The sequence below is a fragment of the Pogonomyrmex barbatus genome, unplaced genomic scaffold (assembly GCF_055798465.1).
Source record: "Pogonomyrmex barbatus isolate J1 unplaced genomic scaffold, ASM5579846v1 scaffold1, whole genome shotgun sequence".
NCBI classification, from domain to species: Eukaryota; Metazoa; Arthropoda; class Insecta; order Hymenoptera; family Formicidae; genus Pogonomyrmex; species Pogonomyrmex barbatus.
The window spans coordinates 9,548,443-9,575,868 of NW_028297098.1; the positions used below are offsets into that span (position 1 = coordinate 9,548,443).

At 35.9% G+C, this 27,426-nt stretch overlaps 2 long non-coding RNA genes across 3 annotated transcripts; both read left to right on the forward strand.

Annotated features, from left to right (window-relative positions):
• On the forward strand, positions 1–27,426 carry LOC148938059 (uncharacterized). Of its 2 annotated transcripts, XR_016138334.1 has the most exons (4): positions 1–680; positions 22,921–23,281; positions 23,361–25,241; positions 25,328–27,426. It is a non-coding gene; the product is annotated as an uncharacterized LOC148938059 (long non-coding RNA). The 2 variants fall into 2 exon arrangements; XR_016138333.1 differs by having other exon boundaries at positions 8–680; positions 23,361–27,426.
• LOC148938060 (uncharacterized) lies at positions 1,528–3,867 on the forward strand. The gene is made up of 2 exons (XR_016139360.1): positions 1,528–2,615; positions 2,718–3,867. It is a non-coding gene; the product is annotated as an uncharacterized LOC148938060 (long non-coding RNA).

The window sequence follows — 27,426 nt, forward strand, 5'->3', positions numbered from 1 at the left end:
TGATAGTGAATATTGGAGTGCAGCCTATCTTAAATGGTTGTAATAGAGAGCGCAAATAGAGAAAAATAAGATAGAATATCAATGCTGTGATCGGCTAGCTACCTCGCGCATGTGCAGTTCATTTTTATCCAAGCTGAAATCGCGAGAGTTGCGTGTATATATTGTGGCTGAACACAGCCATTGTCGAGTAAACACATGTTTCCTTCGAATAGTCTTATTGAGATCTCTAAGTTAAGTCAATGTGTTCTGTTTTTGTGTAAATTTTTTGAAACGACTGTGACGTTTCGCGTTTTGTTTTCCTATCATTTCGAATATCCTATCAATTCGATGTAACTTTGTTACATCATTTGCTGAGTTTGCTTTATACATTATTTTTATTAATTATTCGTGATCTGCATCGAGTCATGAGTCAAAATCATTAGAAGAAATAGTAGTCACTTCAAAAACTTTTGCACAGTGAACAATTATTAGTGATTTTATATTGAATAATTAGTTATTGATTGATTTATTAATAAATTCCTTGTTTAATTGATCAAGTGAGTGAATGATGTGAAGTGTACTACATGAATGTGTTGAAATATAATACAATTTATAAAGAAAAGTGGAAGAATTTTTAATCTGTTATTCGATATGGACCTGTTTCATCGTTAGAATCGACTGATCATTATGCAAAGTCATACGTAAGTATAAACATTCAGCTTGTTCATTGCTCCTTCCGCTTTTCTCTCTCTCTCTCTTTCTCTCTCTCTCCCCCCCCTCTTCCCCTCGCCTTTCTCTCTTTTTTTCATTACTCTTGATGATTTATTTTACCACTCAATCTATTTATATGCATATATTTCTAAATGTTTTAATTATATATATATATATATAATTTATTATATATAATTTATATATATATATATATAAATATATATAAATTATAAATAATAAATATAATAAATATATATAATTATAATAAATATATATAAATATATATAAATTATATTTATATAATTTATATATATATATATAATATATATATATAAAATATATTTATATATATTTATATATATTTATATATATTTATTATAATTATATATATTTATTATATTTATTATTTATAATTTATATATATTTATATATATATATATATAAATTATATATAATAAATTATATATATATATATATATATATATATATAATTTATTATATATAATTTATATATATATATATATAAATATATATAAATTATAAATAATAAATATAATAAATATATATAATTATAATAAATATATATAAATATATATAAATATATATAAATATATTTTATATATATATATTATATATATATATATAAATTATATAAATATAATTTAATTCTTTAAATATATTATATATTTAATTTTAACTTACAATATATATTTTAAAAATTAATTTCTTGACTTTTTTTCAATAATTTATTTCATAATATCCTTTTTTCTTTTATTCTTTTATCCGAATTTTGACTTATGTACGATGAAAAAATACATCCATAAGTGCTCGGAGTTTGGGCCAGTTCGAATAATAGACAAGGGCAGCCATCTAATTCTCGCGCTATATTCTCGCTAGTCAAATTAAGCCTAAGGTTGTTCTACAACAAGTCGCATGTCGGTGTTACAAGCCGCAAGCCACAAGAATGGACCAATCACAAACGAATGTGGGGGGAATATTTGATTGTAATTGGTCCATTCTTACAGTTTACGGCTCATGACACCGACAGACGATATAATCGAACGATTGTAACAAAGTCGTAATCATCGCAGTCGTAATCATAGTCGTAATTCCAACGCACAAGGAATTAGCGACATATATCCTTTACGGCCTGTTCTACAATGCGTCGTGTATCGGTGTCGTGGGCTGTAAGAATGGGCTAATCACAGTCAAATATGGGGAGAATATTTGATTGTGATGCATGACGCATTGTAGAACAGGCTTACCAATTTATTGTGTGTTGGAATTATGATTACGACTACGATTCTATTACGTCTTACGATCGTCTTTCCGCTTCGGAAGCTTTCGCTTTCCTAAATTTGCTCGTTTGATGATTCTAATGTCGAGCCACTCGCATTTACCATTCTATACATTGATATAATTTGATATACAGGCATATGCACGCGCGTCCACACACACACGCGCGCGCGCGCGCGCACGCGCACGCACGCACGCACGCACGCACGCACGCACGCACGCACGCACGCACGCACGCACGCACGCACGCACGCACGCACGCACGCACGCACGCACGCACGCACACACGCAGGCGCACACACACGCAGGCACACACACACACACACACACACACACACACACACACACAGTATATGCGATGTATCTCGGGTGTCAAGTCAACCGAGAACTACCGTGTGACTACGCGAGATGCGAGCATCTGAAATTATCGAATCTCAATAATAGCTAAACTAATCAAGTTTTAAGCTTGATTTATAGCTTGAGTCCGCAGTTGCATAATAAAAGTATTTTTATTTTTCTGCTACATGCCGTATAAGCAGAGATATTGCTACGCAAAGTCGGATTTGGAAATTTTTACTTTAAGAAACGTCGTCATCATTATTATCGTCGCCATGGTGTAAGGAGACAAGGTTTATTTTTTATTCCTGAACTTTTTAAACTAGTGCAAGAAGTGTACACTAAAGCGTTTTCTATTTCCGAAATGATGTCATTGATACTATTCGTTATTCCAGTGCAACAGAACTTAGTGCACGAATTCACTGAATTCTAGGTCTAGAGTCAGTGCAAGCAGTGCAGGACAAACGAAATTCAATCAGTAGCGATAAGTTTGAATACCATAAGATATTAATCAATAAATATGAAAGTAGAAACTTTCTTAAAGTATAAATTCAATATCTGATTGATATTGTTTATATATTTTAATATATAGTACTTGAGATATGCAAGTTAAAATTATCGGCATTACTATTTAGAAAATAAAAAAAAAGTATTCATTAAATATTAAATTTGTAGAAAATTTGTAGATTAGAAAATCGGACGCTAATGCATAATTATAATTATATATAATTAATAATATTATATATAAATATTACATATTTGTTTTTAAATTTATACTTACTGTATTCCATGATTATTATTTTCTAGTCTTTGTAATACCGAAAGGTTGACAATTCCTGCAAGTTGAAAAACATAATTCGAAACATTTAACAATCGAGACAATAGACAAGAGACAAACAATAATAGCAAACAGATTCTTCTTCGAAACTATATTTATTTGTAAGAATTAAGATATTTATTATTTAAGAATAATCTCGAAGGAGAAAAGTAGGGAAGAAAGCTAATACGGAATAACGAACAGGAGATTCGACCGACGGACACCGACGTGTACAGAAGTGTCATTATATATCAAGGTGTCATTTATTTGATAAATCGGACTTTCGCACATTATTCCGTCTGGCATTCCATTTCCAGCAATGGCAAACGATAATGTAGAAATAGCATTTATCAAAAAAGATGGCGCAGGAAACATTCTGATAAATGAAAATAGATACGTTACATGTATCTCTGAAAATATTAAGATTGCCCCTCTAAATTTACTATTTATATATTATTTAACGAAGAATTCAAAATTATTTACTATTATGAATATCAGCCTCTGTAGATTTAAATCTGTGTATCAACATCTGTGTATAAACAAAATATAAAAATTAATATATTGTTGTATGCATTTGCAGCAGGATTAGAATTTCACATATACAAAGAAATCGATTTTAATTTTGACAGTATGTACTATTGATAATAAAAACATATTAATAACATGACATGATATTCCTAGTAATGCAAATGAATTAAATAATGAGGATATGAATAGAAAAGAAGAAATATATAGAGAAGCATTTTGTTGGACAGATACGAGTACAAAATTATTTCTATCTTTGTATAAAGAAAATATAGATCTATTTGTACAAAGAAAAATTAAAACAAAATGATTCTGCAAAAATTTCAGAAAAAATGAAAATGCAAAGCTATAATGTTTCTGCAATACAAGTAGAAAACAAATATAAATCATTGGAACGATCTTATAAAAATATAATAACCCATAATAAAAAAAGTAGAAGAAATAGATTAAGTTGTCCTTATGAATAAGTATATCAATAAATTTTAAAATGTATAAAAAAATTAATATTTATTATAAAACATGTTTAATTTAATTATAGAGAATTAGCAGAACTATTAGGCGAAAAACAACATTGAACCCTTATTGTTATCAGAAAATAAAGGCATAATTTTAAAAAATGATAGTAGGTCAACATCTTTGTAAGTTTTATATTAGATTTTAAGTAAAAAAAGTCTTAATTATTAGAAACCGTTTCTTATATAATAAAATTGTTTTAATCATTTATTTTAAATATATTGTAGATCTACATATATAATGAAAATAATGAAAATAATTATAATAGTATAAATACAAGTATACAAATTAAAGCTAAGCAACATGTAATCAACCAACCGATAATGTCGCATCAAGCAATATGTAATGAAGAAATTTCGTATCAGACAGCATAATGAACCAACAATATCACAGCAGGTAATATGTAATGAATCAACAATATCAGATCAAACATATAACGAATTAACAACATTACATCAAACAATATATAATGAACCAACTTATAATGAAATTGCAATCAGTAATACTAACGGTAACAGAAAGATAAATAAAAAATTATAAAAAATTATAAAATTACGTTAAAACATAAGTTTTCTACAATGATAAAATACTTTCGTTATATTTATTAATATAAAGAAACATTGCATATTTAATCTATAGAATATTTTTGAAAATATAATATAATGACAATTTCCTTGTAAAATTATATATATATATATATATATATTAAAAGTTATAAACATTTTAAATAAAATACTATATTTATTTGTTATATTCATTTATTTTACAATAAGATATAGCAAAGCTTGAAAAATTAATTAAATAGATAAAATATAAAATCATTTGTATTTCACTAATATTGGTTTATTACGGTCATCTTAATTGATAACACAAGCAAGAATATATAATGAAAATTTTTGCAAAATACATTACAAAATACATTACAAAAAAGATATTTTTTGATAAAATAAAATTTGAAATTAATGGAATAGAATTGTAAATATATCAAATTTCTTTTTTGCTTCAATAATGAATGAATAACCATATATCTAGAAATAAATTATGCTTAATTAAAAACAAAGTCATAATTCATTTTAAATATACAGTTATTTATTGATTAATGTAATAAAAATAAATTTTTTATATATTTTATAAATCTTTTTTATCAAATGTAAACATTATCGATTAATATTTTTACTATATTTTACTATATTTTGCAAGAATTCTTATTATACGTTCTTTGATACTAATTCAAAATGATTACAATAAATCAACAATTTGTGATTTATAATTAATATTATATTACTTAAAATATAACGGAGATATTCCGAATGACTAGATCTATTTTCTCAACTTGAATTTTTTATCAATAAAAAATAATGATTCTATAATTTATAATATAGATATTCAAAAGCAAAAGCTATATAAAGAAAATAAGCACAAGTTTTGGACACATGTCAACATGTGAAATTTAGAAAAATTAACAAATGATATACATAAAGAAAATAAGACTAAATGTGAGATGCAAAAAGAAATAATAAATGTAAAACGGTCTCGCTTTCCCGCGCGGAGAGCGGTCAGTCGGTTATCAGGAGGAGGAAGCGAGGACGTTGGAGACAGAAATTTGGTTATCTAGTTGTTAGGCGATAATTATAAGAAATAACAATGATTTATTCAAATAACAATGGTGCGATGGAATGCACCGATCGCGAATGACCGTGATCGTGGACGGGCGAGATGGCAATCGGCGCGCGGATATTGTTTGGATACAAATGAGGTATCGCTCTGGCGGTTGGCGCGATACTGGTCGCTGTGCGAAGTTTGGTGGCGCGGGGCGCGCGCGGCGGCGGCGGTGTCGCACATGTTCGTCGCGGATCTTTAAATCAGCGGTGATTTAAAACGTGCACGCGTGTTGCGGGCGTTGTCACGAGGGTGAGATATTCGCGAAGTTGTCGGATCGTTTAGATCGGAGAACGGGTGGACCCGTTCCGTTTCCCTGCCGAGAGGGCTCGAGGGTGTACCCCTCGTCTGTCTTAGTGAGTGCCGAGTGAACTCGGCCAGCCGGGGAGGGGCCCAGCTGTGTGCGGAGAAAGAGGCGTCGGTGCCGAGTGTACTCGGCCGACCAAGGCGTACCCCGGTGCTCGGAGAGGAACGGAGAACCCCGATACCCGGTGAAGAAATCTCGGGAACGGCGGAGTCGGATCGAGCGAACTCGACACGCTGGGGAGACTCCAGCAGCTCTCGGCTTGCCGTGAAAAATTTGAAGCTACGGCTTTCGGCCAGGCCAAGCGAACTTGGCGCGTTGGGGAGGGCCCCAAAACTCAGGCTTTCTACCGATTTCGAATGCTCGCTTCCTTGAGACGTGCTCTTGGAAAACGAGCGAGGAACAGGAGTCAACGAGGAGTGATTTCCTGTGGAGAGCGATGCTTTTTTATACCCGAGATCGACCTCGGTATTTTCGGTCGGATTGGTCGATCTTGGGGTTAGCATCTCTCTTCCCAGGAGCGGAAAAAAAGGATCGAGTATAATTGGTTTTTTGGGGATTATAAGGAATAGGAGCGGGGGATGTTTAAGAGTAGGGAAGGAATTCGGTGGGAAGGTAACGACGCGGTGCGGAGGTGGTCACGCGCTTGTAGACGCGATCGTGGCGCGGTGCAGAATGCTCGCTCGCTTGCGTGGCGCGGCGTTGATGCGGCGCGGGACGCATTTACGCTCGGTGGTACGGTGCGTGGTGCGGCGCGGGGTGCGCTAGCGCTTGGTGGCGCGACGCGTGGCGCGGTGTGAGGAAATACCACGAAAACAAACATATTTTTATGGTATTCTCCGACGCTTCGGAGTATCGCGTATCGTAATACTTAAAAAAAAGAGGCATAAATGCCTCTTGCGGCCACTGCCACACTCCGCCTATTGTTCGGCGATCCCCGACGAATGGTCGGTCGGGGGAAAATCGGAGGAGGAACGGAGCGGAGGGATGTGCCCCGTTACAAATGAATACAAAAAAATGAGAAAATCATACGAAAAGCAATTACTAATCACAAATAAATTACGCGAGGAAAAGAATAAACTGTTACAGGAACTAATAAAAATACAAAGAAAAGATAATTAATACAGTTAAAGTAATATATTAATAATGTAACGATACGCCTCGCGCGCATCGTTCTAGTCAGTAAGTGCGACCGGGCTCCGCGCCCGCTATTAAACACACCGACCGATGCGCGCGCCTGAGATACCGAACGCACCGATCATTGCGCGCGCAACCGAACACGCATTCGCCACGTGAGTGTCAAACACTGTCGACGACCCGCATTATTTTGTTAACACAAAATAACAAATGCGGCCGGGTATACAAACCCGGCCGATCTAGAATAAAATAATCTGTCCAATCCGATCCTCCGATTCATCCTCTATTCCATTCTCCGACCGATACCGAAAACCGAGACCAGGCATTCCTGATCTCCGCCGTGCATATTCGACGATTTTTACACCAGGTATCATCCATCTGCAAAAATGAGAAAATCGACAGAGCATTCTCAGTCCCGTCAAGTACACTTGGCTCTCGCTTTTTCCGAGACAGAGCATTCTCAGTCTCAACGCTTTCTTGCTAACAATACGAGCACACGGGACGGAGTATTCTCGGTCTCCGACAAGCATACTTGTCTCTCGTGTAAAATCCACGAACAGGAGCGAGCATTCTCACTCCTGGCGTTTGAACGCACATTAACCGCGCGAAAATACTGAATAACGCCGCACGCACTGCGAGCACTGCAGCGCTCTCGACGAACCACCGTTTAACCAATCACGCGCTTACGCGACCAATAGGCCCCGACACGAATCTTTCGCTTCGATGCACGCGCCGCGCACTCCGAGTACACCGCACATACTTCACAGCGAACAGCACATAACACCTGCCAACAAGCGAGCTAGGCGAATCAACACTGCTGTTATTTTGTTAGCGCAAAATAGCAGACGCGGCCGGATATATAAATCCGGTCGATCCACGATAAGACAGACCAGACCGATTCGATTCTACGACCTGTTCACATCTCCGACCGATACCAATAAACCAGACATTCCTGATCTCCACCGAGCATACTCGACACCAGGTATCATCTATTCACAAAGATGAAAAAATCGGGACAAAGTATTCTTAGTCCTCGTCAAGCATACTTGACTCTCGTTTCCCTCGAGACAGAGCATTCTCAGTCTCAACGCTTTCTTACTAACGATACGAGCAAATCGGATCGGAACATTCTTAGTCTCCGATAAGCATACTTGTCACTTATTCCTTCTATCTTCCACTCTGAGATAGAGCATTCTCGGTCTCATCAATCCCGCTTATACACGAGCATACGGGACGGAATATTCTCAGTCCCCAACAAGCATACTTATCTCTCGTGCAAAATTTACGAGCCAGAGCAAGCATTCTCCCTCCTGACATTCAAACGCACATCGACCGCGCGAAAATACTGCGGCACGCACTGCGAGCGCTATCGCCGAATCACGCTCGATCACGTGCCTACGCGACCAGTAGGCCCCGATGCGAGCCAATCTCTTGCCCCGACGCACGTGTCGCGCGCACCGCGCATACTTCGCCCGCACCGAGAATCTCACGGCGAATCAACACCGCTATGTATCCACCTGGATTAATTCAAATAAATATACACTCTTTTAACAAAACATCCGAGTTAAATAATTTTATTAATTACCGAATCCGGCAACCGATGAGCACGTCCGCGCATCCGAACTCGCACAACACGCCCGGCGAGGATGAACCGTTATAATAATAAATTTAGATTTACAAAATAAATAGAAAATATTTTTTCTTTTATTATTAAAAAAGCTAACCAAAAATGTTATATTAATGTTTAATTTTAAGCATTTATTTCGTTAAAGATAAAGATTTTTTTAAATTATTTTATGATTTAAAGAATGTTTTGAATTTTATTTTATACATTTATTTCGTTAAAAAATATTTTTGTTATTATTTTTTTAGTTCAGAGATGAATGAAAGTAGAATGTATGTTCTGAATTTATGTTTAAAAAATTTGTTTGTTTTTTTTAATATTTGAACATTATATGTTTCAAAATATGTTTCAAAAATATTATGTTTCTTTAATATTACTTTTTAAGAATATTCTTAAAAAATGTTTTTTAGTTTATTTACTACTTTAGTTTATGTCTAGTCTTTAGTTTGTTTTATTGTAAAAATAAAGGTTTACAATAAAGAATGATTTATAATATTTAATTAAGATTTTGTTTAATATTTTTATCCAATAATTACACAATTTACAGTCAATACGTATTTTATTTCTTATTAAATATACGAACAAAAATATACAAAAACTAAATAAAATGTTTCAATATATATATATATATATATATATATATATATATATATATATATATATATATACATTAACATCTATATTAACATCTATTTATATTAATATCAATATTTATATATGTTTATATATTAATATATAGTCAATTTTGTAAAGAACAAACAAAAAAGAATTAATAATAATTATTGCGAAGATGTATGTATAGATATTAGGTGTACAAAAATGTTCTGAGCTTTTTTTTGTAAAATTCAATTTTTATTCAAAAACAAACAAAAAAATAATAATCAGCGAAATATTCCCCGTTTGCATCAACAATTGCCTTTTACCATCTTTCGGGTAGCTTGCGAATTCCTTGACGATAGAAACTCACCGGCTTCGAAGCGATAAAGTCATCAATGCATTTTCGTATCTCTTCAAATCTCACGAAATGTGTATCAGAAAATAAAATGATGCTGCAGCGACCGGAATAGATAGTAATCGGAAGGCGCCATGTCTGGGCTATACGCCGCGTGCGGGAGAAGTTCCCAACCTAACGCAAAGATATGGTCCTGAGTCGCTTTCGCAACATATGGTCGAGCATTGTCATGAAGCAAGATCACTTTACGGCGTTCTTGGCTAGTAAATGGCCTCTTTTCTTCTAATGCATCGCTCAAATTGGTTAATTGTTGTTGGTAGCGGTCTGCCGTGATAGTTTCACCCGGTTGTAACAACTCGTAATACAACACACCTTTCCCATTCCACCAGATACAGAGCAAAACCTTCTTGGCGTGGATATTGGGCTTTGGCGTCGATGTCGAAGGTTGACCAAAGTTAATCCATGATTTTCTACGTTTAGAGTTATCATAAAGAATCCACTTTTCATCGCCTATAATGATTTTGTGCAGAAAATCTTTTTTCCGGAACGTTGAAAGCAAAGTGAGTACAGTGTCACGCCGACGATTTTTGTTGTCTTCGGACAATTCATGCGGAACCCATCTGCCTTCCTTTCCCATCGTATGTAAACGTACGGAAATGGTTTGCTGCGTAACGCCAAGCTATTCTGCAAGCTCCTTTTCAGTTTGCGCAGAGTTATATCCAGCAGTGCTTGCAATTCGTCCGTTTCAATCTTTTGAGGGCGTCCAGCACGCGGTTCATCTTTAAGACTGAAATCTCCTTGGTGAAATTTTTGATACCGTCTTTTACATGTAGTATGACTTACAGCGTTCTCTCCATATGCAGCACAAATCATTGCAGTGGCTTCAGCAGCATTTTTCTTCAGATGAAACGCGAAGTGGATGGAAAATCGAATATGCTCTTTTGTTATTGCCATCGTGAACACTACTGATTTTTGAAGTTATGTGCATCAAACGCCAAACCGTATGGCATTTTAGAAGGCCAAATGTCAACGCTTTAAAATCGCAAAAGAGCGGGAAGATATATAAAATTTAAATTGTTATTTCGGTTGTATGAAATCTAAAGCTCAGAACTTTTTTATACACCTAATATATATATATATATATATATATATATATATATATATATATTGCTCAATTATGTTGTAATTTTTTTGTTATTTAAGAAGGAAGAACGTTTTATATATATATATATATATATATATATATATATATAGTTTGCGCAAATATATATATAATACATTCGAGGTGAATGTAACGTCAGTATGGCCGAGCTGTAAGAATTTGTATAGGCCATCCGTTACGTTGCTCCGATTGCGATCACTTCGGCAACTAGCGACACTAATAATTTCGACGAATTCAGCTACTGACAGTAGACACGATGTTGTTTGGTTGATCATTTTACAAAATTTAAATATATTTACAAATAAAATTCAAAATACAAAATATTCTAAAAAAAGTATTTAAATACAAAATACAAAATATACTCAAAAAAAGGATTTAAATACAAAATACAAAATGTATTTAAATATGTATTTCAAATACTGCCCACCTCTGGTTTGAAGAGTTTTTCTTTATTATTTCTGAGAGCTTTAACTTGGATGAGGAGTTTATCTTGGATGGCACAATTAAAACTCGTATTTAAAAATAAAATCAATTTATTTAAACAAAACAATACTCGAAAATTACGCACGTGCAAGAAACGAAATGCACGCACAAAATCTGAATCAATGATTAATATTGAACACCGAATGTGCTTCCGCATTACCGAAAATGGCACTGGAAACTAATGTGTCGGATTACGAGACTCGATTATTACAAAAGATCGGAACGAATTACTTATTCAATCGATAACTAATGAAGCGAGATATCGAGTGTCGAATCGGCGCAATATCGGCATGCTTCGGACCGATTCTCCAAATTTCTGAACAATACGCATGCGCTGTCTCATCGTGATATTCACGTGATGTGTGATGAGCGCCGCTAGTTGCCGAAGTGACCACAATTGGAGCAACGTAACGAGTGGTCTAAAAATTCTTACAGCTCGGCCATTCTGATGTTACATTCGCCTCGAATGTACTATATATATATATATATATATATATATATATATATATATATATATAAAACGTTCTTCCTTCTTAAATAACAGAAAATTACAACATAATTGAATTATATATATATATATATATATATATAAAACAAAATGGAAGTAAGCAAAATATAAACTAAACATGAAAATATAAACCAAATATTAATAATCAGGATAAAATCAAATATAAATGTTTCAAACACAATAGATTTCTTAAGAATATTAATTGCTTTTTTTTTACATAACTAGCTTACATCTAACGCATTTAAATTCTAGTACTTAACCTATCACAACGCTTAATGATTAATAAGGTAATCTAAAATATTTAATTAATCATAATACCTCTTAAACTAAGATTTGTTTTTAATTTCTCGATGATGGCATAGAATAGAAAAAAAGAAAAGCAACCATGTAACTTCTAATTTTAACTAAAATAATACTAATTATATTCCTAGGATTCCACTAGGTTGACCCAAAATTTCAGTTTATCATGTTATAGGCACATTGTGTTATATTGAATCCCGGAATGTCCTTCATGATATAACGATTGTGATTTAGAATTTTCGCGATCATATACGGTTTGTAATTCGGTCCTTGTAATTCGGTTTGAGTTTCTTACGTTCGCCAGGCTTGTTTTGCGTAATTCGCACGAGGACATAATCACCTTCTCGATATTTCGACTGTTTCTTATATCGATTATCGTAATAACACAGTTATATTCCCACAATTTTTCATTTGTTTTCGAAGCCAAATTCCTCACGACTTCTCTTTGTTCATCAAAAGAAATAGGTGTTTTTGCTAATTCGGTTACTAACGACTTTATTTGTTGGTCGTCTTGCCCTCTTTTTTCGAAACTGAATACTCTCGACGGTGAAGATTTTAATGCCGAATTATGCGTACTATTTATGATGTGTTGAATGTGTTTTTAATTTTATCTTCCAATCCTCCGGGGAATCTATAATTTTTGCTAATGAACTTTTGATGAAATGATTTACGTGTTCTACAATACCATTCGCCCATGGTAAAGCCACTGCTACTTGTCGCAATTTAATATTTAAGTTTTGCAAAAATGTAAAAATTTCTCTGATGTAAATGCTGTACCGTGATCAGTAATGATTTCTGACGGATAACCCAGATATTGAAGATATTGAACAAATTTCGTAAATGGTCTAACTTCTCTAGAATTTGTAGATTTAGTTGGAAAAAGCCATGTGAAACGCGAAAATGAATCAACCAAAACTAAAATATACTTATAACCATCATTGAAAATTTCGAAAGGCTCGAAATGATCGAGATGCAACGTTGTATAAGGTACAGTCGACGCATCACCGGTTTATGATTGCCCTTCAAATCGATGCGTTGACGAGTTTGCGACCAAACACGTCAAGTAATTTTCAATATAATCGTGAATTCGTTTTCGCATAGGAAATCAATATATTTCGTGTATTCCGAAATGTTTTATCAAATCCACAACGCTTTATCATCGTGGTAAGTACGAATAATGCTATTAATCATGCTTTCTGGAACTGCGAAACGTGGGCGATCATTATCCTTTTTATGAATTTGGCTAGAACTTATATGCCATTCTTCCATCACATCATTTAATATCTGACCGAGAGTATTGAAACCAATATGACTATCAGGAAAATGTTTCGCGCTGAGTACAAGTATTTCTCTTTGCATATCATCACTTCGTATGAAATGAGCTGTCAGGCTTATAAATGACTCGTTGTTTGTTAGATTAGTCCAAATATCGATGGAGAACGATATGTTTATCGCAGTAATTAATTTTTCTTTAACATATTTTCAAATTTTCATACAGATGTGGCATAATTTTTTCAGAAAAATATGTTCTACAAGAGGATACTGCGGTGCCAAATATTTTATTAACCTTTTCGCTCAACTAATGCGAATGGTTCAGCATCAAGAGTCATTTCGTCTAAAATATAACGAAAATAAACAGTTGAGAATTTTAAACTTTATAACTAATTTATTATTATAATACGAACGTTTGTTCGTTAGGAACAATATTAGACATAACTTGACGATGACATTACTGACAAATTAGCATAAATATTTAATTATTTAATATTTATTCAAAATAAAATATATAGCGTTTCTCTTAAATATATATAAAAATATATATAAAAAAAATAAAAAATATTCACAGATATTTTTGATTATGTTCATGGTTTTTGGATCATCTAAAAACCACATTTCTTTTTTCTTAATTAAAGATTGTAAAGTAGGCTGATGAGATTTTGATTTTGAGATTGATGATGGAGAGCTTGGTGGATCACATTCAGCTTTGTTGATATTTATATTTCCATCCATGTTTTCTGTTACGAGTCTTAGTTAGGAACGAAACATTGGGAGGCGCCTCCTACAGGATGGAAAGAAAATGAGATAGAGGCAATCCGCTATTGAGACATTCGAAAACCAATATAGAATATTGTAATATAATAACCGTGCTAATATATATATATATATATATATATATATATATATATATATATATATATATATACGCGTGTCTATTCAACATCTGCCTAACTCAATATCTTACAGCTTGGCAACGAGGATAGGATAAGTGAAAAAAGTGAATCTGCGCAAAAGTAACACGCGTGGTAGGTACACGTGCATCAAGCATAAAAGGAAGACCTTAAAAGGAAAAATTACGTAAGTGTGTCCACCAACTTTTTTCCTTCCAGGAGCTCAAATTCCTGTGACGATAACCCACTTCACAACCTTCCGTTTTCCCTGTCACGAAATACAATGGAGGCACAACTATTGCAAGTACTGGCGCAGATGATGGAGACAATGCGCGGCATGCAATTGCAACAGGCAAATCTACAAAAAGCACTGCTAAATGAAGGTACGAAAAGTATCAGCGGCATCAACTTACAGCCGTACGACGAGGTAAATGAATCATTTACCAGCTATTTGCAAAGATTGCAAAATTACATAACCCTAAAGGGTGTTACAAACGAAACCACAAAATTACAAATTTTTTTGAACTGTATCGGGCCGAAACATTACCAAATGTTGAAAAACTTAACGGCACCAAATACACCTGAGTCGAAATCGTATGATGAATTAGTGAAAATACTGAGGAGCCACATAGCACCTGAGGCCTGGGGAAGTAGCACAACAGCATAAGTTTTGCCTTAGAACGCAACAAGAATACGAAAGCATCGCAACTATGTAGCCGGGTTAAAAGAAATAGGCGAAAAATGCAACTTTGTTTGCAATAATTGCAAACAAACAACATTTGAAACTCACCTCAGAGTCCAATTTATTCGAGGACTGCGTAATGCAGAGATAAAAGAGAGGCTGCTACAGGAATCACTAAATACCAAGTTTGATGACATTATGAAAATTGCCATAGCCATAGAGACGTCTAAATCAGAAATTAAAGAGATGGGACAAGAAGTACAACCTAACATAAATAAAATATCAGTAAACAAATCCAGGAAAAATATATACACAAATAAAGAAAATGATACAAAGCAAAAAGAAATACAGTGTTTCCGTTGTGGTAAAAATAATCATACAGCGAGTCAGTGCAGACTCAAAAATAAACTGTTTTGCAAGAAATGCAAGACTAAAGGACATCTACAATCTGTGTGTTTTAAGGAGCAAAAACAACTAGAAGTTGAAGAAGATTCATCATCACATGATAGCGATAAAGAGATATATGAGATACATAAAATACCATTGGAAAATATGACACAAAATGATAAATTCAAAATAACATTAAACTTAAATGGAAAATTACATACTTTAGAATTGGATACCGGTGCAGCAGTTACAACATGCTCGGATGAATATTTCAACAAGAATTTCCAAGACCTGAAACTTACAAATACGTCAGTAAAATTGAGAACTTACACAGGTGAAGTCATACAACCCATCGGGACCGGCAACATAAAAATTATATGCAAAGATAAGCAAGTTCAAGGAAGAATATTTGTGATAAAAAAAAAAGTAAATCCAGTAGTAGGAAGAGAATGATTAAGAAAATTAAATTTACAATTTGAAGTGAATGCAATATATAAAAATGATAAGGACATAACTGAAAAAGAATTTCAAGAAAAATTATGAAACCTAATAGAAGAATATAAAGAATTATTTTCAGGAAAGATTGGAAAAATTAAAGACTATCAAGCTGCATTTAAATTGAAAGAAGGAGTAATACCTGTATTTTTGAAAGCACGTCCAGTACCGTTCGCACTCAAAGATCAAGTGGAAGCAGAGATAGACAGATTGGAGGATGCAGGAATATTAGAAAAAGTTATTTACTCGCAGTGGGGCACACCGGTGGTAGTTCCTGTAATAAAGCAGAATGGAAAGATGCGCTTATGTGCAGACTATAGGGCAACTATAAACAAAAATCTCGAAAATGATAACTACCCTATTCCAAGAATTGAAGAAATATTTTCAAAATTAAGTGGTGGAAAATACTTCTGCATACTGAATATAAATCAAGCATACTTACACATGATGACCAATGATGATACAGCAGAAATGCAGGCCATAAGCACATAAAAGGCACCTATAAAGTAAAAAGATTAATGTTTGGTATAAAAATAGCACCAAATGTTTGGCAACGTTACATAGATCAAACTCTACAAGGAATAGAAGGTACAGCATGTTTTTTTGATGACATTACCTTACAAGGAAAAACATACATCCAGCTGTTGCAAAGAATTAGAACAGTTTTCCAGAAATTACAAAAATGTGGACTACATCTAAATAGGAAGAAATGTCAATTTTTCCAAAGGTCAGTAACTTATCTGGGACATAAAATAAATGAAAATGGATTACATCCTACTCAAGATAAAATTAACGATATCAAAAATAGCCCACGTTCTATTGATGTATCATCTCTACGTACCTTTTTGGGGATGATAAATTATTATCAGCAGTTTATTCCAAATCTGGCATCAAAACTAAGTCCACTTTATAATCTGTTACAGAAAGATACAAAATTTGTCTGGTCAAAAGAATGTGAGAAGATTTTTCAAGAATTAAAGGAAGAAATGTGTGGAAAAAAGTTCTGACACCATTTCATGGAAATTTACCAGTGACCCCTGGCTACAGATGCATCACCTACCGAATTCGGAGCAGTGTTATCACACATAATGCCAGACAAGACGGAACGACCCATAGCATTCGCATCAAGATCCCTATCTAAAGCCGAGAAAGGTTACAGCCAACTGGACAAAGAAGCAGCAGCGTTAATATGGGGACTAAAAAAGTTTTTTCAATTCTGCTATGGAAGAAAAATCACATTGATTATTGACAACCAACTATTAGTCAGAATACTTCATCCTGAAAAGGCTACACCTGCAACCACAACTATTAGACTGGTACATTATGCAAATTTCTTAGCAGGGTTTAACTATGATATTAAACTCAGGAAGACTACAGATCATGCAAATGCAGACTATTTCTCAAGACAAATAAATTCTACAGAAACAACAAAGGAAAACCTAACAGATGATGATGCATTCTATTTAAACCAAATCTCTGAAATGCCCATAACATTACAAGAAATTACAGAAGCGACTAGAAAAGACCCGGACTTACAAAAACTGTACCTGGACATTCAATCAGGCAAAATGGACCCAAAGAGACTACATGAATTTTCATTGCAAAACAACTGCATTTTTTATGGTACAAGAATTGTAATACCTAAGAAATTACAACCTCAAATCTTAGAGGAACTGCATACAGGTATTATAAAGATGAAAGCATTAGCTAGGAGCTATGTATGGTGGAAAAATATTGACTTAGATATTGAACATATGGTAAAACAATGCAAGATGTGTTGTTTAATGCAGAAAAATCTTGTAAAAGTACCAATACACTGCTGGGAATATCCTAAAGAGCCATGGAGTCGAATTCACATAGACTATGCCGAACCATTCATGAATCAATATTTCCTGGTGGTTATAGATGCTTACACAAAGTGGCTAGAAGTCATACCAACTACATCCATCACAGCTACATCAACGATAAACATACTCAAAAAGTTATATGTCACTTTCGGGCTACCCATCACCCAAGTTTCAGACAATGGTAGACAGTTCAGATCAGAAGAAATGCTAAGATTTTTTAAGAAAAATGGGATTCAAGCAAAGTTCACTGCACCTTTTCATCCATCCACAAATGGGCAAGCAGAAAGATATGTACAAACTTTCAAAAATAAACTCAAAGCAATGGCTAATGAAGAAAGATTGCTACAAGACAAACTTCATAAATTCCTGATGATGTACAGGAAAACATCAAATAGTGCGACGAGTTTGAGTCCTGGAGAGATGATGTTCAAGAGACTATATAGAACAAGGAATGACTTAGTAAGAAGAAGAGAAGAAAAACAAAAAGAAGGCAAGAATGATGATCTGCTAGTAAGAAAAGAATTTAACAGAGGAGATAGAGTACAGATTAGAATGTATGACAGTAATAAATGGAAATTCGGAGAAATCGTTAACAGAAGAGGGAAACTGCAGTATCAAGTGGAAGTAAACGGAAGGATACACCAAAGGTATGTTGACCAAATTATAAAGTCCACATGCATGAGTGACAATGTCTATATACCTAATACGCACCACCTTAGTCCGAGACATCTGCAAGAAGCCATACCGACACAAAATCAACCTGAAACAAAAGAAACTGTGCAACTTAGCCCAGAAGTGAGACACACTACCTGGACAAAGTCCGGTCATAAGAAGGGCTATCACTCCTACTTCTGAAGAGCAACAGGAATCTGTGGAACCTACCTTACCTAGGGAAGCTGCAGACCTAACTCCGAAGACTGCGCCACGTCGTTCACAGAGAATTAGAAGACGACCTGAGCTGCTGAACTTTTAAATAATAACGAGGGAGAGAGTGTTACGAGTCTTAGTTAGGAACGAAACATTGGGAGGCGCCTCCTACAGAATGGAAAGAAAACGAGATAGAGGCAATCCGCTATTGAGACATTCGAAAACCAATATAGAATATTGTAATATAATAACCGTGCTAATATATATATATATACGCGTGTCTATTCAACATCTGCCTAACTCAATATCTTACATTTTCTATTGTCAATGGATGTTTATTTTTCAAGTGATTCCAGAAAGGTTTTGTAGAGAATAATTTAGGCGTTTTATCTCTCATAATTTTGTTTTGCGAACTATTGTTCACTTGTGAATCGCCTTCTATTTTTTTTTCATCATTATTACATATTTTTAAAAATTTCCATACGTTAGATTTTCCTTGTGCCATTATATTTTATAATTGAATGCAACAATAAAATGAACGATATATTCTTCAGGTCTACACCATGTAGAAGATGAATTTATCAATAATTTTCTCTAATTACTTTGCTATTAATATCTTCTCGTAGGTTAAGTTAGAAAACTTTTCACTAATGCACTTCAGCATTATTGAAAATACACTTTTAAACCTTTAAAACCTTTAAAAAGATTGTACAAAAGAGAGCCAATCTGATAAAAAATGATTAGCTTTGTTCCTAGAGGACTCTGCGTCTCGAATCCCGCACTAATGGCACCAATTTTAAATATCAAATTTCGATCCGATATCCGGATACTAATAATTCGGCTATCAAACCGGATAGTAAAAAGGAGCTGGATATCCATCTTTTACGCGCATCATCTCCGGTCAGCCACGCGCTGATTGGCCGACCAACGACCGCTATAGATATGTACATCTAGCCTAGCTCTATGGTCTATGCCGCCGCCAACGCCATGTGCGTTGGCGTACCCACGCTGCCGCCATGTTGTGCAACAGCGCCGCCGCAGGCACGCGTTACAATGCGCGGCCATACTCGTTCACTCTTGTGCGCGTCATCGATCAGTGAACACCGTGCGAGCATCGTTCCTAAATCCTTGTCTCGTTCAAGTTTAAGTGTATTTCAATCTCTAAATTTAGTTCAAATCCTAGCTATTTCAATTTCTAATTTAACATATATATTATTAGTATTCCGTACCATCTTGTTCGTGAGTGTAAGTAAATTCAGTGAATATCTAAATATATCGATTTTTACTTAACGCCACGTGTCCTTCATTATCTCATCCCTTGTCTCCGAGATTCCGATAATAACGGATGTGTTCGCGAGGCTAAAGAGGCAACGGGCGTTCATAATAACTCAAGTCTTCTTTTATCGAATAATTAACGGCAAAGCAAGAATTCCGATCGTTTCTGGGGGCAAGGTGTTGTGCGTCATCCGCACTTACCACGAAGGAAACATCGGACTTCGAGCACGCGGTAGCTCCTGCATTCCAACGCGACGCCGAACCAATGCGTAATTGGCTCGCAGCCGAATGTAATATCCTAACCTTAACCTTTTCATTAAATATAATATACGCCTAAAGCCTCTGTCGAATGCCTAAGGCACGGAAAAATCGCGCGGGTCGTAACAACGCACTTCGGCGACTCGAATACGACCTCCACGTGGCCGCGATTTACGACCACAATGCAATCGACGAAGGAGTGACTTACGACGGCGAGTACGAACTCCTCGTGCATGATCGCCTCTGGAGCGCCCTGCCAGCCCCATCCGTGCCCGTAGCAGCTTACCAAGGAAGCAGTTTTCGACCACATATCTCCCTCGAAGAGTATCTGCGTAGAGCAAACACCAAAAGGTAAGTGAGAATTATGCATTGAGTTTTATTTCCGGTTGCTTTCGCATTTTCCCACCAGGCATACGTTTACACCGGTGAAAGAGTATACGTATAAGAAAATTAGATGTAAACGAATATAAGTATACTCGTCGTGCTCCGAATTCTTTCGGTTACATCATTCGCTTTGTTCGCGTCGAGCGACCGCCGCATAGTCACATCACTCGACCGGAAAGGTTTTACGATCGACCCTTTTTTTTTGCCTCCCTTGCTACTTTCCCTTAAGGCATGCAGGATTTTGAGCCGCTTTACCGTTGCGTATAGAAATATTCTAGTTTCGAAATATTATTTAACGTTGAATATTCGCCGCGTAATGTTAACACACGTTATTTGACGTAATGTGCCCGCCTTGTTTCCTCGAGCCACGAGACTCACGCACTCACCCAGCTGCCGTATACAAATATCGTATGAGTACGGTGCATTGCCTTACCACATTTGGATATCGACGCGTAGACGACACTACCGCCGAATCGTTCCTTAACAGTGCCGAATATCTGTGCTTTCGATACAAGGAAGAAATACCAGAAGGGATGCTTACGTATCGTCTGGAACTGGCCTACGCGTTCCAGTTTGGGTACATTTCCGTCCGGCATCATTGTGATAGCTGCCGTACCAGTCTCGTAATAGTCTGCGACATCGAGCTTTGCCCCGAATGTACCGAGGTTTTTATCGTATCTCTGGAAGTACTCAGGGAATTAGGTAACACCATAGAAAACATCTGCGGACGATATTACCTTGACGAGACGAATCCCGCTCCCAACGGCATTTTATCGCGCCGGCTAACCAATTTTTCCGTTTCACTGATTCGCTCACGGTCAAATAATTACTCGACGTCGGTTTAATCGCAAGGTCAGCCGCGTAATTTGCTGAAATTCCTCGGGAGCGTTTTCAATAATTTGCCGCTGAGCTTATCGGAGGGGCCTCCGCGATCTTGACGTAACAGTGGTAAGTGCGGATGACGCACAACACCTTGCCCCCAGAAATAATCGGAATTCTTGCTTTAATTATGAATTAATCGATTAGTCAATATTGGACTTGCTATTAACATCTAATTGCCTCGTGCCCTCGTGAACACTTCCGTTAGTAAACGCGGTGATGAACCGTATGAAAAAGCAAACACATGGTGATTCGAATTTTATATTATTATATTCAGGAGATTAATTAAAAGTTGCACGCGCGAAGCTTTATTCTAATGCGGATAAAAGCGGTGATGGAGCGTGTGAAAGAACGAACACGTGGCGATTTGAATTTAATATTAATATATTTAAACAATTAATTAAAGGTTACACTCACGAAGCTTTACTCACTAATACGAGATAAACAATCAAAATCGCTTATTTAGAACTAGAAATTGTAGCGGAATATGAACTAGAAATAGAACGGAATACGAATTAGAAATTGAATAACTACGCAACTAGAATTTGAATTACGTACTAGAGATCGGAGCAAGACGCTTGCGATGTCAACTGTTCGACGACGCGCACAAGAGTGGAGGAGTATGTGTGAGTGAACGCGTTGTAGCGCGTGCTTGCGGCGGCGCTGTTGCGCAACATGACGGTAGCGTGGGTACGCCAACGCACGGCGTTGGCGGCGGCATAGATTATAGAGCTAGGCTATAGAGCTAGGCTGTGCATATCTATGGCGGTCGTTGATCGGCCAATCAGTGCGTGGCTGACTGGAGATGATGCGCGTAACAGTAATGCGAGCTTTATTGTAGTAATAATCTTACAATTAATTAAATTAATATCGTTATCATTAACATGATCTTATTATTAATGCAGATATTATATTTAGGTATGTTTAAGGAACATTATATTTATTATTATAATTTAAATATTTTTAAAGTATAATTATAAAGTATTTCGTGTATTATATCAAATATTGTTGTTTAGTAAGGAAGGTGATTAAATATTGTAGTTAGTAAGGAAAGTGATTAGGATAATCGAATACATGTGTTATTAAATGTTAATATTTATAATTATTGAAGAAGACGGTTAGAATAATATTACATCTATGTAGCATAATAATGGCGGGGTGCGCCATGTTAGGCGGAACGGCAGGAGAGCTAATGGCCGTTCTCAGTCGCTGGCGATGAATTATATTAAGGTGATATTACATGCGTGGAAGAGGAAAAAAAATATAAATGGCGGCTCTCCGGACGTTACACATATATACAAATTACGTTTTTCTTAAGACGAAAGATTTTTCTAGATCTAATAGCAAACGAAACTATTAAAATTTGTTCCAGGACCGTTCGTGAGATCCGACAAAATAGTGCTAGCGATAAGAAGGACGACGAACATCTGAAGAGAATATGCTTGTCCTGACAAGAACGGAATGCGAATTTTATGATATGATACACAACTTAGATCGAAAGAAGGAAACTGATTCTCTGTATATATGAGATACAAATCACGTTTTTTTCTTAAGATGAAAGGTTTTTCCAGATCTAATAGCTAACGAAATTATTAAAATTTGTTTCGGACCGCTCGTGCGTCCGACAAAATGGTGCCAACGATAAGAAGGATGATGAACGTCTGAAGGGATATGCTTGTCCCCGCGCTAATGGAAAAAGATTTTTGCGGTACGATACGCAGAACGTCCCGAAGGTAGAAATTTGTTACTTTGTATATATGGGATGTAAATCAAGTTTTTCTTTACGACAAAAGGTTTCTTGATGTCTAATAGCTAGCGAAACTTAAAAATTTGTTTCGAGACCGCTCTGAATTCGATAAAGTGATATCTGCGACAAGAAAGATTAAAAAAAAGAAGGGAGGGTGTGCGTCACGGCGGGGCCCGACCACGAACCGTCAAAACTCGTAATTATTTTGCGAAAAAATACCACCTCAGCCAGGAAGCGAACCTGGATCTTCTACTTACCGGGCAGGCATCTTATCCTTTCGACTACCGAGGCATGTGATGATATTTATCGCAAATAACATGTTTAAAATAACACGTCAACAATAAAATGATATACATATATATACGTATATTACAATATATATATATATATATATATATATATATATATATATATATATTAGGTGTACAAAAAAGTTCTGAGCTTTTTTTTGTAAAATTCAATCTTTATTCAAAAACAAACAAAAAAATATTAATCAGTGAAATATTTCCCGTTTACATCAACAACCTTTTCCCATCTTTCGGGTAGCTTGCGAATTCTTTGATGATAGAAGCTCACCGGCTTCGAAGCGATAAAATCATCAATGCATTTTCGTATCTCTTCAAATCTCACGAAATGTGTATCAGAAAAAAAAATGATGCTGCAGCGATCAGAATAGATAGTAATCGGAAGGCGCCATGTCTGGGCTATACGCCGCGTGCGGGAAAAGTTCCCAGCTTAACGCAAAGATATGGTCCTGAGTCGCTTTCGCAACATGTGGTCGAGCATTGTCATGAAGCAAGATCACTTTACGACGTCTTCGGCCAGTAAATGGTCTCTTTTCTTCTAATGCATTGCTCAAATTGGTCAATTGTTGTTGGTAGCGGTCTGCCGTGATAATTTCACCCGGTTGTAACAATTCGTAATACAATACACTTTTCCAATCCCACCAGATACAGAACATAACTTTCTTAGCGTGGATGGACTTTGGTGTCGATGTTGAAGGTTGACCAGGGTCAACCCATGATTTTCTATATTTAGGGTTATCATAAAGAATCCACTTTTCATCGCCTGTAATGATTTTGTGCAGAAAATCTTTTTTCCGGAACTTTGAAAGCAAAGTGGGTACAGTGTCATGCCGACGATTTTTGTTGTCTTCGGACAATTCATGCGGAACCCATCTGCCTTCCTTCTGAACCTTTCCCACCGTATGTAAACGTACGGATATGGTTTGCTGCGTAACGCCAAGCTGTTCTGCAAGCTCCTTTTCAGTTTGCGCGGAGTTTATATCCAGCAGTGCAATTCGTTCGTTTCAACCTTTTGAGGGCGTCCAGCACGCGGTTCATCTTCAAGACTGAAATCTCCTTGGCGAAATTTTTTATATTATCTTTTACATGTAGTATGACTTACAGCGTTCTCTCCATATGCAGCACAAATCATTGCAGTGGCTTCAGCAGCATTTTTCTTCAGATGAAACGCGAAGTGGATGGAAAATCGAATATGTTCTTTTGTTATTGCCATCGTGAACACTACTGATTTTTGAGATTATATGCATCAAACGCCAAACCGTATGGCATTTTAGAAGGCCAAATGTCAACGCTTTAAAACCGCAAAAGGGCGGGAAGACATAAAATTTAAATTGTTATTTCGGTTGTATGAAATCTAAAGCTCAGAACTTTTTTGTACACCTAATACATGTATTCTTTCGAATTCCCACGACCGATACTCCAGAGAGATGATGGTCTTATTTTCTCGATGAATGCAGGTCGGATTGCAACGGCGACACCCTCCAACGCCATTGGCAAATATACAAATAATCCTCCTGGAGCATGACAGGAGAGATTGCATCAAACTCGAGCCCTCGAATAAGAAGGGAGGGTGTGCGTCTGAAGGAAATATACTTGACCTGACGAAAATGGAATGCGAAATAGGAAAACAGGAACGAACAGGTTCGCACTAGACGTTTTTCTAATGAACTCGGAGTTATATGAAACTCTTATTCTATAACAAACGCAATGTCTGAAAATTTTTTTAGATATTTCTAGCTCGAAGGACGTAGCGCATTAATTTTAGGTTGGAGTGAAAAGAAAATAAGAGACAAAGACTGGAATTTAAGTTACAAAATCATTAAGTTTATTATTATATCGTTGTACATATTATACCAATTTATAAATAAAAGCTATAAATTACGATTTGAGAAAATAATACGAAGAATTTCATTAAATCTGAGAGAAGTTAATTCCACAAATATTATATCCAGAAATATTATATCCAGAAATACATATCCAGAAATGTTAAATCGTTTATTTGCATACGTATTTTGCGCGCGATTTTGTGATAATTTCCTTTTAAACTGAGTTTTATAATATCACCTGTTGTAGCCCGAGTTACTTTTTATATTATTTTTGCCATATTATATCTTATCCTCACGATTCTCGAATCTCGGAATAGTCGATGCTATGGAAACGCCGGCCGGAAATGCAAGCATGCAAAAGCAAGTCCACAAATTCCAAAGCGAAGCGCGAACGAGGAATTTGCGAGAGCGCGCCGTTTTAACCATATATATGGTCCGATTTAGAATTATAAGACGACACTACTAAAATACTATAAAAACGGTCGCTAAATCACTAAGAACGGGCAGTCACAATACGTAACAAGACAGTTGTACTTCATCACGGCCAATGTCATGTCGTTGTCAGTAATAGCGACATTCACACGAACCATTGTTAAGAAGCCGTACCAATAAATCAGCTACTTAATGAAAGTGAATAATAATATTTGACCAGAAGAACCTTCCATCTACGATCCTGCTCGGAGTTCTAATTCCTAAAGCGAACCCGACTTTCCCTAATTACAATCTTGTAATTATCCAATCCGGGCTATAACATTTTGGTGGCAGCGGTGAAATTGTCGACATTATCCCCACGATTCATACAATCTGAAAGAATAATCGCTAACCGAGCAGAAATCGAGAGTAAATCCTAGCAGACAAAACGGACAGAAAGAAAAAAAAACTTTTCTGGCAACTTTCATAAGACCTGCAGTACTAGCCCCAAAGCTGTAGGCAGAAAAGAAACTTTCTCAAATTACAAGACCTGTGAAAAACAGGCAGACGAAAAAGGCTCCGTCAGAAAATAACAAGCCTACAATCGAAAGAGTACGAAAAAGATAGCTGAGTGCCGATCTAGGACAACTGTGCTCCATCCACACATACTTATCGAGCGAGTATTTCCGTTCAATGACGTTGACGAGAGCTTAATAGCCGGAATCAATGGACGAAAACAGACGGCATCCCAGAACTGAAGGAGGCGAGAGCCAAAATTCACAACGAAGACAGTTCTCGCTAACATCTTATATCGATAGCATTTTCGATCCGGAAGAATATTACACGGCTCCGCACAATCTCGAGCATAAAAACATGGCAGAACGACAATTACGTATACCTCGTAGCGAAGAAACTAGGGAACCGGAGGTAACCCGCACAGAAATAGATACGAAAATAGAACGTCTCAAAGCTTCGGCAGGCCCCTCACGCAGAAGGGTAGAGCAATCAAAACCGAACAATGAATCAATATTAGACGTGTTGCTAGAAGGAATTCGCGCGCTACAAGAACGAATAGGTCGACTAGAAATTACGGTTTTCAAAACCGATTCGCACAAGTACCTAATGAACAACTCCGTGGCGAGCCATTAGACATAACTTACGGACGAACACTCGAAGACATACGAAACCGATCCAAGACCGTAGCAGGATATCTACGATTAAAAGAAGCTCGCGATATGATTTCGGAATTCGATGGAATCTCTCATAAGCTGCCGGAATTCTTAAGTACTGCATCATACGCTATGAAAAATACGAATCCGATGGAAGAAGGAACGCTACTGGAAGCAATACTGTGCATTAAACTAAAAGACAAAGCTATGACTGATTTTCAAACTCGAAATATATGCTCAGTTAAAAAGAGAGCTAAAAGTTTGCTATCTTAGCAAGAAAAGTACTACACATTTGCAACTAGAGTTCAATACGTTGAAACAAAGATTCGGAGAATCGGCAAGAGCGTTTGGATTGCATACGGACAAACTAGCTATGGAGCTATACGAACATGACAGAAGGTCGAAATAACACAATAGAAA